The sequence below is a fragment of the Lipotes vexillifer genome, unplaced genomic scaffold (assembly GCF_000442215.2).
Source record: "Lipotes vexillifer unplaced genomic scaffold, Lipotes_vexillifer_v1.1 scaffold237, whole genome shotgun sequence".
Lineage (NCBI taxonomy): Eukaryota > Metazoa > Chordata > Mammalia > Artiodactyla > Lipotidae > Lipotes > Lipotes vexillifer.
In genome coordinates this window covers 2,042,956-2,055,880 of record NW_006794332.1, presented here as the reverse complement: position 1 = coordinate 2,055,880, position 12,925 = coordinate 2,042,956, and the positions used below count along the sequence as shown (strand labels likewise).

At 38.9% G+C, this 12,925-nt stretch overlaps 1 protein-coding gene and 1 pseudogene across 8 annotated transcripts in view; both read left to right on the top strand.

Moving 5' to 3' along the window:
- The window catches only part of ANKS1B (ankyrin repeat and sterile alpha motif domain containing 1B), an 895,734-nt gene that overhangs the window by 592,523 nt on the left and 290,286 nt on the right, over positions 1–12,925 (top strand). The gene's annotated exons all lie outside the window — the stretch shown is intronic.
- Positions 8,436–9,078, top strand: LOC103070789 (AP-3 complex subunit sigma-2 pseudogene; annotated as a pseudogene).

Sequence of the window (12,925 nt, the reverse complement as noted above, 5' to 3'; positions counted from 1 at the left end):
AACCTTATGGGGATTCCCTTGTATGTTATTTGTTGCTTTTCCCTTGCTGCTTTTAATATTTTTTCTTTGTAGCTAATTTTTGTTAGTTTGATTAATATGTGTCTTGGCATGTTTCTCCTTGGATTTATCCTGTATGGGAGGTACACTCTGCGCTTCCTGGACTTTGACTATTTCCTTTCCCATATTAGGGAAGTTTTCAACTATAATCTCTTCAAATATTCTCTCAGTCCCTTTCTTTTTCTCTTCTTCTTCTGGGACCCCTATACTTCGAATGTTGGTGCGTTTAATGTTGTCCCAGAGGTTTCTGAGACTGTCCTCAGTTCTTTTCATTCTTTTTTCTTTATTCTGCTCTGCAGTAGTTATTTCCACTATTTTATGTTGCAGGTCACTTATCTGTTCTGCTGCCTCAGTTATTCTGCTATTGATTCCTTCTAGAGAATTTTTAATTTCATTGTTGTTCATCATTGTTTGCTTGCTCTTTAGTTCTTCTAGGTCCTTTTTAAATGTTTCTTGTATTTTCTCCATTCTATATCCAAGATTTGGGATCATCTTTATTATCATTACTCTGAATTCTTTTTCAGGTAGACTGCCTGTTTCCTCTTCACTTGTTTGGTCTGGTGGGTTTTTACCTTGCTCCTTCGTCTGCTGCGTATTTCTCTGTCTTCTCATTCTGCTTAACTTACTGCGTTTGGAGTCTCCTTTTCGCAGGCTGCAGGTTCATTGTTTTTGGTGTCTGTCTCCAGTGGGTAAGGTTGCTTCAGTGGGCCAACCTGGTGGTGTAGGCTTCCTGGTGGAGGGGACTAGTGCCTGTGTTCTGGTGGATGGGGCTGGGTCTTGTCTTTCTGGTGGGCAGGGCTGCATCTGGTGGTGTGTTTTGGGTTGTCTGTGAACTTAATATGATTTTAGGCAGCCTCTCTGCAAATGTGTGGGGTTGTGTTCCTGTCTTGCTGGTTGTTTGGCATGGGGTGTCCAGCACTGGAGCTTGCTGGTCATTGAGTGGAGCTGGGTCTTAGCATTGAGACGGAGATCTCTGGGAGAGCTCTTGCTGATTGATATTACGTGGGGCTGGGAGGTCTCTGGTGGTCCAGTGTGCTGAACTCGGCTCTCCCACCTCAGAGGCTCAGGCCTGACACCTGGCCAGAGCACCAAGACCCTGTCAGCCACACGGCCAGGTACGTGAGGAGTTTCTTGCCTTTGGGGAAGTCTGAGGTCTTCTGCCAGCATTCAGTAGGTGTTCTGTAGGAGTTGTTCCACATGTAGATGTATTTTTGATGTATTTGTGGGGAGCAAGGTGATCTCCACGTCTTACTCCTCCACCATCTTGTAGGTCCTCATACATACATTTTTAAAATACACTGTCCTTTGAGGCTGTAGCATTTGTCATAAACAATGCTTGTTCTTCCAGTGAGGAAAAACAATGCTTGAATTGTTAGTCACCATGATCTTTGTCATTTCAAACAATAGTGAGTGCAATTCAGAGTCCAGAGAGTTATGTTCAGCTTTCACAATTGAGCTAGGAATAGACAAGTAAGAGGATATAAATTACAAAAATAACAAATGTTTATCAAACTTCTTTTTTTGCAAATCACTCTTCTAATTGTTTTACATATATTAATCATTTTTGATTATTTAAGTAATCCACTTAAAGGAAAGTATAGGAAATGACATTGGATACAGTTCCGAATCATAAAACAAAAAAGTTAATAAATGTGGAGTCTAGATTTTTCTTCATTGCTTCTGAAAAGAAGATTAACATCTTATTCCTTGATTATTCAGCAAAATATCTGTGAAGTCCATAAATCTTTTAATGTATGCCTATTCTGGAGTAGCTATAGCAATAACAATTGACATTTTAAAAGTACCTTGAACAATTGACATTTTTAAAGTACCTTGTAGATTATACAGTGAAATATATCTTCTATATAATCATATTTATTTCTAACAAATACACTTTCAGGAAGGCAAGATGAGTATTAATTTTCTGCTTTGCCTCTGAGGAAACTGTGGCTCAGAGAAGTTAAATTGCCCAAGGCCACTGCAAAAACTGCAGACACAGGCCTGTATGACTCCAAGTCTGTGCTCTTTGCACCAGGCCACAATTAACCTGGCCTCCTGCAGGGGTGCAACATGGTTCTTTGGCATGAATTTTTCATCCATGAAATTGACCACCTCTTTAATTTAGTGGAATATTTCATTTTGTTAAAGAAAACAACATGCTAGAAAGAGCCCTGTACTGTCAGTCCCCTAAGCAGCCAAGAACTGTTCAGCAAGTCCTTTGACCTCACTAGTTTGCCCATCTGGAGATAGAAGGTTTTGGATACATGATCTCTAAGGACCTCCAACTGATCAGCTCAAATAATTCTTTAATAAAATCCATTGTATTATTTCTGACTTTTTCCTTACTACCAATTTGGGTACAAATAATAAAGCTGAATTAGGAGGGAATTAAAGCTAGAGAAATGTCCATCTGGTTTTAAAGGCCAAAAAGGTGTCTCCAAGGTGACTGAGGGAAGGAAGAGCAGTCCAGATGGAGTGAATAGCTAGATGTACAGATGTGTGAAACAGTGTGGGCCACTGAGGGAACATTATGCTTTCAATATTGCTAAAATGTAAAGTGCAGGGTAGCTTTTGCTAAGTGCTGAGGGTGACGGAAAGAGAGAAGATCCCAACCACACCGACCTCCCCTGACTAGAGGCTCTCCCTCAGTAGGGTCCTAGATAGAAAGGGGAGAAGCTTCAACTTCAGATCAAGATTGGAGTTTTTCACTATTACATGGGATGAACATTTTTAACTACTAAATAGAGATTGTGTTTTCCTATCTAAAGTGATAAGACTGCTCACATTTTTATCCAGCAGCAGGAAGAAACCAATCCCCCTAAAAAAATTTAAGTAGTTGGGGAGAGAAGTTGCCTTGTGATTACAACCACAAATCACACCTGTTCAATGTATCAGTGTTATATCCATAGTTATGAGTCAACCACCTAATAATAAGTAGGGTAAAACAGTTTATTAAAAATTTTAAAATTTATAATCAATGGAATAGTAGTACCTCAAGGTCACTGTTCTGTGTCATTATCTTTGTCTAGTTTTGTAAGTGCATGAGTTTAGGATATGTGGAACCTCATTTCAGATCATGCTCAAAAACAAATTTTAGAATAAATGCCTGATATAAACTTTTTAAATGATTTTTTTCCCAGTTCTGCAACCCAGTCCATCATTCCCCTTCCCCATTGCCAGTTAATTGAGTGCTCTGATTAAGTGGGTTTGAGTAACTGTGGTTTGACCACATTGGTGGTTCTTACTACTGGCTACATACTAGAATCCCAATGTCTGACTGCATCCCAGAACAATTAAATCAAAACCTCCATAGTAGGAGCCAGGCATCAAATTTTTTTAAAGCTCCCTGGTGATTACAAAGTACAGCCAAGCTTGAGAACCAGAGCTAATTTTTTAAAAACCAGACAAGCATTAGTATAAAACTGGCTGCCTGTTTTCCTTAGAATTTGTATATTACATGTTACCCTATTAAAATATTTAATTATGTATCAAAATAAAACTCTAGAAATGGATCATGAAGACAATGAGATGAGCTTTGCAGTCATCATACTCAATTTAGATGAAAATGAAAAATAGGTCCATTGTATTCAGTGTTTATAGTTCTGGTCTTCCAATAAGTAGTGAAGGAAGTCCATGTACCTGCAATGTATTAGCAGTTAAGTACTTATGATCATTAATTCAGTACATAATGTTGAATCTAGTGAATTAGCAATTGTGTTCTGGTAAAAATGTTTTATACTGTGTCTAAGTAACAGTATCAAAAGAAGTCAGTCATTATGTGGGAAATATGTCTTCAACTTATTTTTAATAACAAGACCCATGGGAACTTAGAAATTCATGTATTAAACATTTGAAGGAACTTATCATTCTGTCTTTTAAATATGCTGATTGTTTTGATTATTTGATGTTAATATAGGAAAAACATGCTCAGGAGAGTTAAACCTGAACTCTTTATATAAATGACTTTTTCTAGATCGCTATTATTAAAGCCAGATGAAAAAAAATCCAAATACACAAAAGCCCAATCTTACAAACTTGTAAATTAGAGTGATCATTCACATTACAAAAAGGACTTTCTGCTTTACAAAAGGATTCATCCCAACATTTCTTTAACTATAGGGCAGATAGCTTTTTACTTTTTCTAGATCGCTATTATTAAAGCCAGATGAAAAAAAATCCAAATACACAAAAGCCCAATCTTACAAACTTGTAAATTAGAGTGATCATTCACATTACAAAAAGGACTTTCTGCTTTACAAAAGGATTCATCCCAACATTTCTTTAACTATAGGGCAGATAGCTTTTTACAATACACATTCTCCTAGATGCTCTAAATACACTGTGAGATCCTAGTTATTTTTTTTTTTTTTTTAACATCTTTATTGGGGTATAATTGCTTTACAATGGTGTGTTAGTTTCTGCTTTATAACAGAGTGAGTCAGTTATACATATATATATGTTCCCATATCTCTTCCCTCTTTGTCTCCCTCCCTCCCACCCTCCCTATCCCACCCCTCCAGACAGCCACAAAGAACCGAGCCGGTTTCCCTGTGCCATGCGGCTGCTTCCCACTGGCTATCTACCTTACGTTTGTTAGTATATATATGTCCATGTCTCTCTCTCGCCCTAACACACCTCACCCTTCCCCCTCCCCATATCCTCAAGTCTGTTCTCCAGTAGGTCTCTGTCTTTATTCCTGTTTTACCCCTAGGTTCTTCATAACATTTTTTTTTCTTAAATTCCATATATATGTGTTAGCATACGGTATTTGTCCTTCTCTTTCTGACTTACTTCACTCTGTATGACAGACTCTAGATCTATCCACCTCATTACAAATAGCTCAATTTCGTTTCTTTTTATGGCTGAGTAATATTCCATTGTATATATGTGCCACATCTTCTTTATCCATTCATCCGACGACGGGCACTTAGGTTGTTTCCATCTCCGGGCTATTGTAAATAGAGCTGCAATGAACATTTTGGTACATGACTCTTTCTGAATTCTGGTTTCCTCAGGGTATATACCTAGTAGTGGGATTGCTGGGTCATATGGTAGTTCTATTTGTAGTTTTTTAAGGAACCTCCATACTGTTCTCCATAGTGGCTGAACCAATTCACATTCCCACCAGCAGTGCAAGAGTGTTCCCTTTTCTCCACACCCTCTCCAGCATTTATTGTTTCTAGATTTTTTGATGATGGCCATTCTGACTGGTGTGAGATGATATCTCATTGTAGTTTTGATTTGCATTTCTCTAATGATTAATGATGTTGAGCATTCTTTCATGTGTTTGTTGGCAGTCTGTATATCTTCTTTGGAGAAATGTCTATTTAGGTCTTCTGCCCATTTTTGGATTGGGTTGTTTATTTTTTTGTTATTGAGCTGCATGAGCTGCCTGTAAATTTTAGAGATTAATCCTTTGTCAGTTGATTCATTTGCAAATATTTTCTCCCATTCTGAGGGCTGTCTTTTGGTCTTGTTTATGGTTTCCTTTGCTGTGCAAAAGCTTTGAAGTTTCATTAGGTCCCATTTGTTTATTTTTGTTTTTATCTCCATTACTCTAGGAGATGGGTCAAGAAGGATCTTGCTGTGATTTATGTCATAGAGTGTTCTGCCTATGTTTTCCTCTAAGAGTTTGATAGTTTCTGGCCTTACATTTAGGTCTTTAATCCATTTTGAGCTTATTTTTGTGTATGGTGTTAGGGAGTGATCTAATCTCATACTTTTACATGTACCTGTCCAATTTTCCCAGCACCACTTATTGAAGAGGCTGTCCTTTCTCCACTGTATATTCCTGCCACCTTTATCAAAGATAAGGTGACCATATGTGCATGGGTTTATCTCTGGGCTTTCTATCCTATTCCATTGATCTATCTTTCTGTTTTTGTGCCAGTACCATACTGTCTTGATTACTGTAGCTTTGTAGTATAGTCTGAAGTCAGGCAGCCTGATTCCTCCAGCTCCATTTTTTGTTCTCAAGATTGCTTTGGCTATTCGGGGTCTTTTGTGTTTCCATACAAATTGTGAAATTTTTTGTTCTAGTTCTGTGAAAAATGCCAGTGGTAGTTTGATAGGGATTGCATTGAATCTATAGATTGCTTTGGGGAGTAGAGTCATTTTCACAATGTTGATTCTTCCAATCCAAGAACATGGTATATCTCTCCATCTGTTTGTATCATCTGTAATTTCTTTCATCAGTGTCTTATAATTTTCTGCATACAGGTCTTTTGTCTCCTTAGGTAGGTTTATTCCTAGATATTTTATGATCCTAGTTATTTTAAGTAGTCTTCTGGTGAATCCTTTTGTTATGCCAATTTCCCTTCTAATTGATCTGTTTTGTAGATCTGTAAATCTTTTCCTGTAAATCTGAATTTGCTTAAAGCGCCCTTGACTTATAGAAAAGGTCTTCTGCATTTAAGTTTTTGGTTGTAAAAACAATGGGCTTCCTGTTCAAGCAACATGGCAGAATAGTTAACCTGAAAGCGTCCACTAAAACCATATGAAAATCTAGATAAAATAAAACAAATATATATGTATTTTTTTAATGAACTGCTAAGCTAGACAGAAAATAAATAGATTCTGCAGAGAATAGAAACTAAGACAGAACTGAAACTCAGAGTAGTAGAGCTGAGATCTGTCTACTCTGCAGGGGGTAAGGGACAGGTCCCTCAAGGTAAGTCTAGAGACTTGTGTTTTAACAACCACTGGAGGTCAAGAGACAAGGCCTTCTGTCCCTTTGAGGTATGGAGTCAGGATTGAGACCATCCACACAGTCTGAACCCGAGAAGAGCTCAATTCTTAATATAAATGTAAATAAGGACTTAAAAATAATCTGCCCATTGGCATAGGGAGATAAGAAGGTAGCTTGTCTTCTCAGCTTGGGTTCAGGGTAAGGGAATGGAGACTCTTCCTTGAGAACCCAGAACTATGGGCAAGCTCCTCACTTTAACTTTGAGTTATTAGTCTGGAAACTTTAAGCTGAAAACATTTACATAAAAATTGGTACCAGGCCAGAGATGCCTCAAGGTGCTAAGAGAAATAAACAAAACATCTCTGAAGGGACATATCTTCAACTAAAGTAGTATAGTATGATGGCTTTATACTACATCAACCTAGCTAAGTTGAAACTATGTTTCTCAGATTTCCTTCCCTTGTGAGTCAAATCACAAAGGAAATTTTCTTGAGAATTGAAAGGCACAAATGAAGGAGCAGCCATTTTAGCACTCTGAAAGTCAGTATAGGACAGCAGGCATTGGCAATTTGCACATGTTATTGCTAATCTTTAAGTTACCTTATTGGTGTTGAGGACAACCTGGGTCTGCAATTCTTCAGTTCCCACTGGATTTTTTCCTTTGGCTTCCCTGAGTCCTGGGCCAAGTGTGGTTACAACCCCATGGTGAAGGGTGCAGGCTTCTGTAGGTCACCAGCATCATTTAAGTTGGAGATGATGGGAGATAAAGTCAAATTCCACTTTATTCTCATGGGTTCAATTTTTTGTTCTTTGGGGTTCTAATATGACCTTATGGGTTCCAGTTTCTCCTTGTTCTCTCCCACTTCAAATTCAGTTCTCCTTCCTGATTCCCTGCCAAGCTAACCTATGATGACCTCAGGTCCAACACCACATGCAAAGTCAACAGTCTTACAAAGACTTCTTAACCTGCACAAGGTATAATTTCTCTAATGAATCCATTACTCTATTTCACTCATAATGATCTGTTTCCCTGATCAACTCCTAACTGATACACATAGGTTTCCTTCATATGAGCTCAAAACTAATTATGAACACAGAACCTCAAATTACAAAGCACACAAGAAAGAAGTTCTGTCTTATCGTTTTTGAAAGGGTCTTAGTATTGTCATTTGATTTTCTTTTTTCCTTCAGTCATTCTATGGATCTATTTTCCTTAATCAAATAGGATTTCTAATCATTTAAGTTTTTAAAATACTATATTAGATGCAGATAAAGAGAAAATATATGAAATGGAAAATAGATTTAATGAAATTACCCCAAATGCAGCAAAAGAGGTAAAATATAAGAGGCTCAAGTATATGTATACTCAATGCCTAGTGAGTCTCATTCCTAGGTATATATCCCAGAGGAATTCTCAAATGCGTATATAAAAACCATGTTAAAGAATGCTTATTTGAGCATTGTTTGTAAAGTGGGAAGTTGGAGCTTCCCACACTGAAGAATGGCTAAGTGAAATATTCTGGTGCATATTATAAATTAAGATGCAGCAATTTGATGCAGTAAACCAGATGAACACACAGCAAAATATATAGATCTTAAAAATAGAATGCTTAATATAAAAAGTGAAAAATAGAAAAAACTACAGTATAATAACAGCTATATAAGTTAAAATACATACACAAGGGAAGGAGATGCTCTCTGGAAACAGCCAGTGGTGAAAGGAGCATGGCGGGCAAAGATGATTCAGGTGATTCTGGTTTTCAATAACCATGTGAAGCCACGGCTGGTCCGCTTCTACCAGCATTTCCCAGAAGAAATTCAGCAGCAGATTATTCGAGAGACCTTCCATCTAGTTTTCAAGCGGGATGAGAACATCTGTAACTTCTTGGAGGGTGGAAGTTTGATTGGTGGCTCTGACTACAAACTGCTTTATCAGCATTATGCTACCTTCTACTTTGCATTTTGTGTGAATTCATCAGAGAGTGAACTTGGGATCTTGGACCTCATCCAGGTATGTGTAGCAGGTTTTTGTGGAGGCTCTGGATAAGTGTTTCAAAAATGTTTGTGAATTGGATTTGATCTTCCACATGGATAAGGTGCACTACGTTCTTCAGGAGGTGGTGATGGGTGGGATGGCATTGTAAACAAACATGAATGAAATCGTGGCTCAGATTGAAGCTCAGAACAGGCTGGAGAAATCTGAGGGTGGCCTTTCAGCAGTGCCCGCCTGGGTCATGTCTGCCGTGAAAAACATCAACCTGCCGGAGATGCCTCAGAATATCAACATTGGTGATCTCAACATCAAGGTTCCCAACCTATCCCAGTTTGTCTGAGGGTAGAAGACAGCTGAACTGAGTCCCTGGAACCAGCAAATCCAAGCCAGTCCTGCAGCAAAACCTGCTCTGCACCCTGAGAAGTCCAGCCTCGGGCCCTGGCCCCTGCTGTCCTGGAGCAGGAAGGAGTCCTGTGTCCACTGCCAACCTGTGCTTGCTTCTCACATGTGCGACCTTGCCTGTCTCTCGTACATGTGACCACTGCAGATGTGAGGGACCCCGGCTTCCTCAGTGGGGGTCAGGTGCCCAAGCCACTCGCCCCCTTTGCCTGCCACATGCAGCCACTCCCAGGGACTTCAAACTGTAGTGAGAGGCCCCCCTGCTCCCAGAACTCCACCACGAGGATGTTCTCTGACTCGAGTCTTCAACCTTAGCACCACGAGGCTCCCTGAGGTCCTGTAGCATTGACTTTCCTGGTGAGGTGCTGTAGCTAGAAAAGGGCTGACCCTCTAGATTTGGGGATGTCATGAGTGGCAAATAAGGGCAGGATTTCATGAGATCCAGAGTTGCCTACTGGCTCTACTAGAGTTGGCACAGCCAGAATACTTTTGTATAGCCACGCTGTCTCATCACCACCTCCTGTGGCATATACTCCCCACTGCCACAGCCCTGGCCCTGCTCTCCCAGGTGTTTATGTGCAGGACACAATCCAGATCATAAGCCTGTTGTTTGCCTGCCCCCCACATTTCTGCCAATAGGGAGGGCACACCCCACAGCCAGAGGGGTCCCCCTCAAAAAAAATCTTCAATCAAGTGGGATTTATCCCAGGGATGCAAGGATTTTGAATATACACAAATCAATCAATGTGATACACCATATTAACAAATTGAAGAGTAAAAACGATAGGATCATCTCAATAGATGCAGAAAAAGCTTTTGACAAAATTCAACATCCATTTATGATAAAAACTCTCCAGGAAGTGGGCATAGAGGGAACCTACCTCAACATAATACAGGCCATATACAACAAGCCCACAGCAAACATTCTCAATGGTGAAAAACAAAGCATTTCCTCTAAGATCAGGAACAAGACAAGCATGTCCCCTCTCACCACTATTATTCAACATAGTTCTGGAAGTCCTAGCCACAGCAGTCATAGAAGAAAAAGAAATAAAAGGAATACAAATTGGAAAAGAAGAAATAAAACTGTCACTGTTTGCAGATGACATGATACTATACATAGAAAATCCTAAACATACCACCAGAAAACTACTAGAGCTAATCAATGAATGTGGTAAAGTTTCAGAATACAAAATTAATGCACAGAAATCTCTTGCATTCCTATACACTAACAATGAAAGATCAGAAAGAGAAGTTAAGGAAACAATCCCATTCACCATTGCAACAAAAAGAATAAAATACCTAGGAATAAACCTACCTAAGGAGGTAAAACTCAGAAAACTATAAGACACTGATGAAAGAAAACAAAGATGACACAAACAGTTGGAGATATATACCGTGTTCTTGGATTGGAAGACTCAATATTGTGAAAATGACTGTACTACCCAAAGCAATCTACAGATTCAATGCAATCCCTATCAAATTACTAATGGCATTTTTTACAGAAATAGAACAAAAAAATCTTAAAATTTGTATGGAGACACAAAAGACCCTGAATAGCCAAAGCAATCTTGAGGGGAAAAAATGGAGCAGGAGGAATCAAACTCCCAGACATCAGACTATACTACAAAGCTACAGTAATCAAGACAATATGGTATTGGCACAAAAACAGTAATCAAGACAATATGGTACTGGCACACACAAAAAAATAGATCAATGGAACAGGATAGAAAGCCCAGAGATAAACCCATGCACCTATGATCAACAAATCTGTGACAAAGGAGGCAAGAATATACAATGGAGAAAAGACAGCCTCTTCAATAAGTGGTGCTGGGAAAACTGGATAGCTACACATAAAAGAATAAAATTAGAACACTCCCTAGCACCATACACAAAAATAAACTCAAAATGGATTAAAGACCTAAATGTAAGACCAGATACTGTAAAACTGTTGGAGGGAAACATAGGAAGAACACTCTTTGACATAAATTGCAGCAATATCTTTTTTGACCCACCTCGTAGAGTAATGGAGATAAAAACAAAACCAAATAAATGGCACCTAATGAAACTTAAAAGCTTTTGCACAGCAAAGGAAACTATAAACAAGATGAAAAGACAACCCTCAGAATGGGAGAAAATATTTGCAAATAGATCAATGGACAAAGGATTAATCTCCAAAATATATAAACAGCTCATGCAGCTCACTATCAGAAAAACAATCAACCCAATCAAAAATTGGCAGAAGACCTAAATAGACATTTCTCCAAAGAAGACATACAGATGGCCAAGAGCCACATGAAAAGCTGCTCGACATCACTAATTATTAGGGAAATGCAAATCAAAACTACAATGAGGTATCACCTCACACTGGTTAGAATGGGCATCATCAGAAAATCTACAAACAACAAATGCTGGAGAGGTGTGGAGAAAAGGGAACACTCTTGCACTGTTGATGGGAATGTAAATTGATACAGCCACTATGGAGAACAGTATGGAGGTTCCTTAAAAAGCTAAAAATAGAACTACAGTATGACCCAGCAATCCCACTACTGGGCATATGGCCAGAGAAAACCATAATTCAAAAAAGACACATGCACCCCAGTGTTCATTGCAGCACTATTTACAATAGCCAGGTCATGGAAGCAGCCTAAATGCCCATTGACAGATGAATGGATAAAGAAGATGTGGTACATATATACTATGGAATATTACTCAGCCATAAAAAGGAATGAAATTGGGTCATTTGTAGAGACGTGGATGGACCTAGAGACTGTCATACAGAGTGAAGTCAGAAAGAGAAAAACAAATATCGTATTTTAACGCATATATGTGGAACCTAGAAAAATGGTACAGATGAACCCGTTTGCAAGGCAGAAATAGAGGCACAGATGTAGAGAACAAACATATGGACACCAAGGCAGGAAAGCAGGGCAGGGGGTGGGTGCTGGTGGTGGGATGAATTGGGAGATTGGGATTGACATATATAGACGAATATGTATATAATAGGTAACTAATAAGAACCTGCTGTTTAAAAAAATTTTTAATTGAAAGAAAGGATAGCAATTTTAATATGATAAAATAAAATCAAAGGCATAAATTTTTTTAAAAAAAGCAGGTTGAGCTCAGAGTGTGAGAAAGTCCCAGTAGCTGAGTGCAGTATCAGCTGGGCTGTAGGTGGCTTCCTGGGCATGGAAAAGTACAGTCCAAGATTTAAGCAGGTAGAAATACCACCAAAATCCTCAGAAAACTAAAACTGTTTATCTTCTAATATTCCAAACTCCTCTTCTCTGTTAAAGTTCTGTCAATGACACTAAGATAATACTGATTTTCTAGGCTTTTTTTATCCCTCTTATTTCAATTTATATGGTTGTTGTTTGGAAGAAGGGAAGGAAGGAAAGAAGGAAGGGAGGGAGGAAGGAAGGAAGAGAGAAGAAAGAAGTCCTGATGCTGTCTTATCCTAAGGTTTTGATCAAAGTTTATTATTTTTTAACATCTTTATTGGAGTGTAATTGCTTTACAATGGTGTGTTCGTTTCTGCTGTATAACAAAGTGGCTATACATAACATATACATATATCCCCATATCCCCTCCCTCTTGTGTCTCCCTCCCACCCTCCCTATCCCACCCCTCTAGGTGGTCACAAAGCACCGAGCTGATCTCCCTGTGCTATGCGGCTGCTTCCCACTAGCTATCTATTTTACATTTGGTAGTGTATATATGTCCATGCCACTCTCTCACTTTGTCCCAGCTTACCCTTCCCACTCCCCGTAACCTCAAGTCCATTCTCT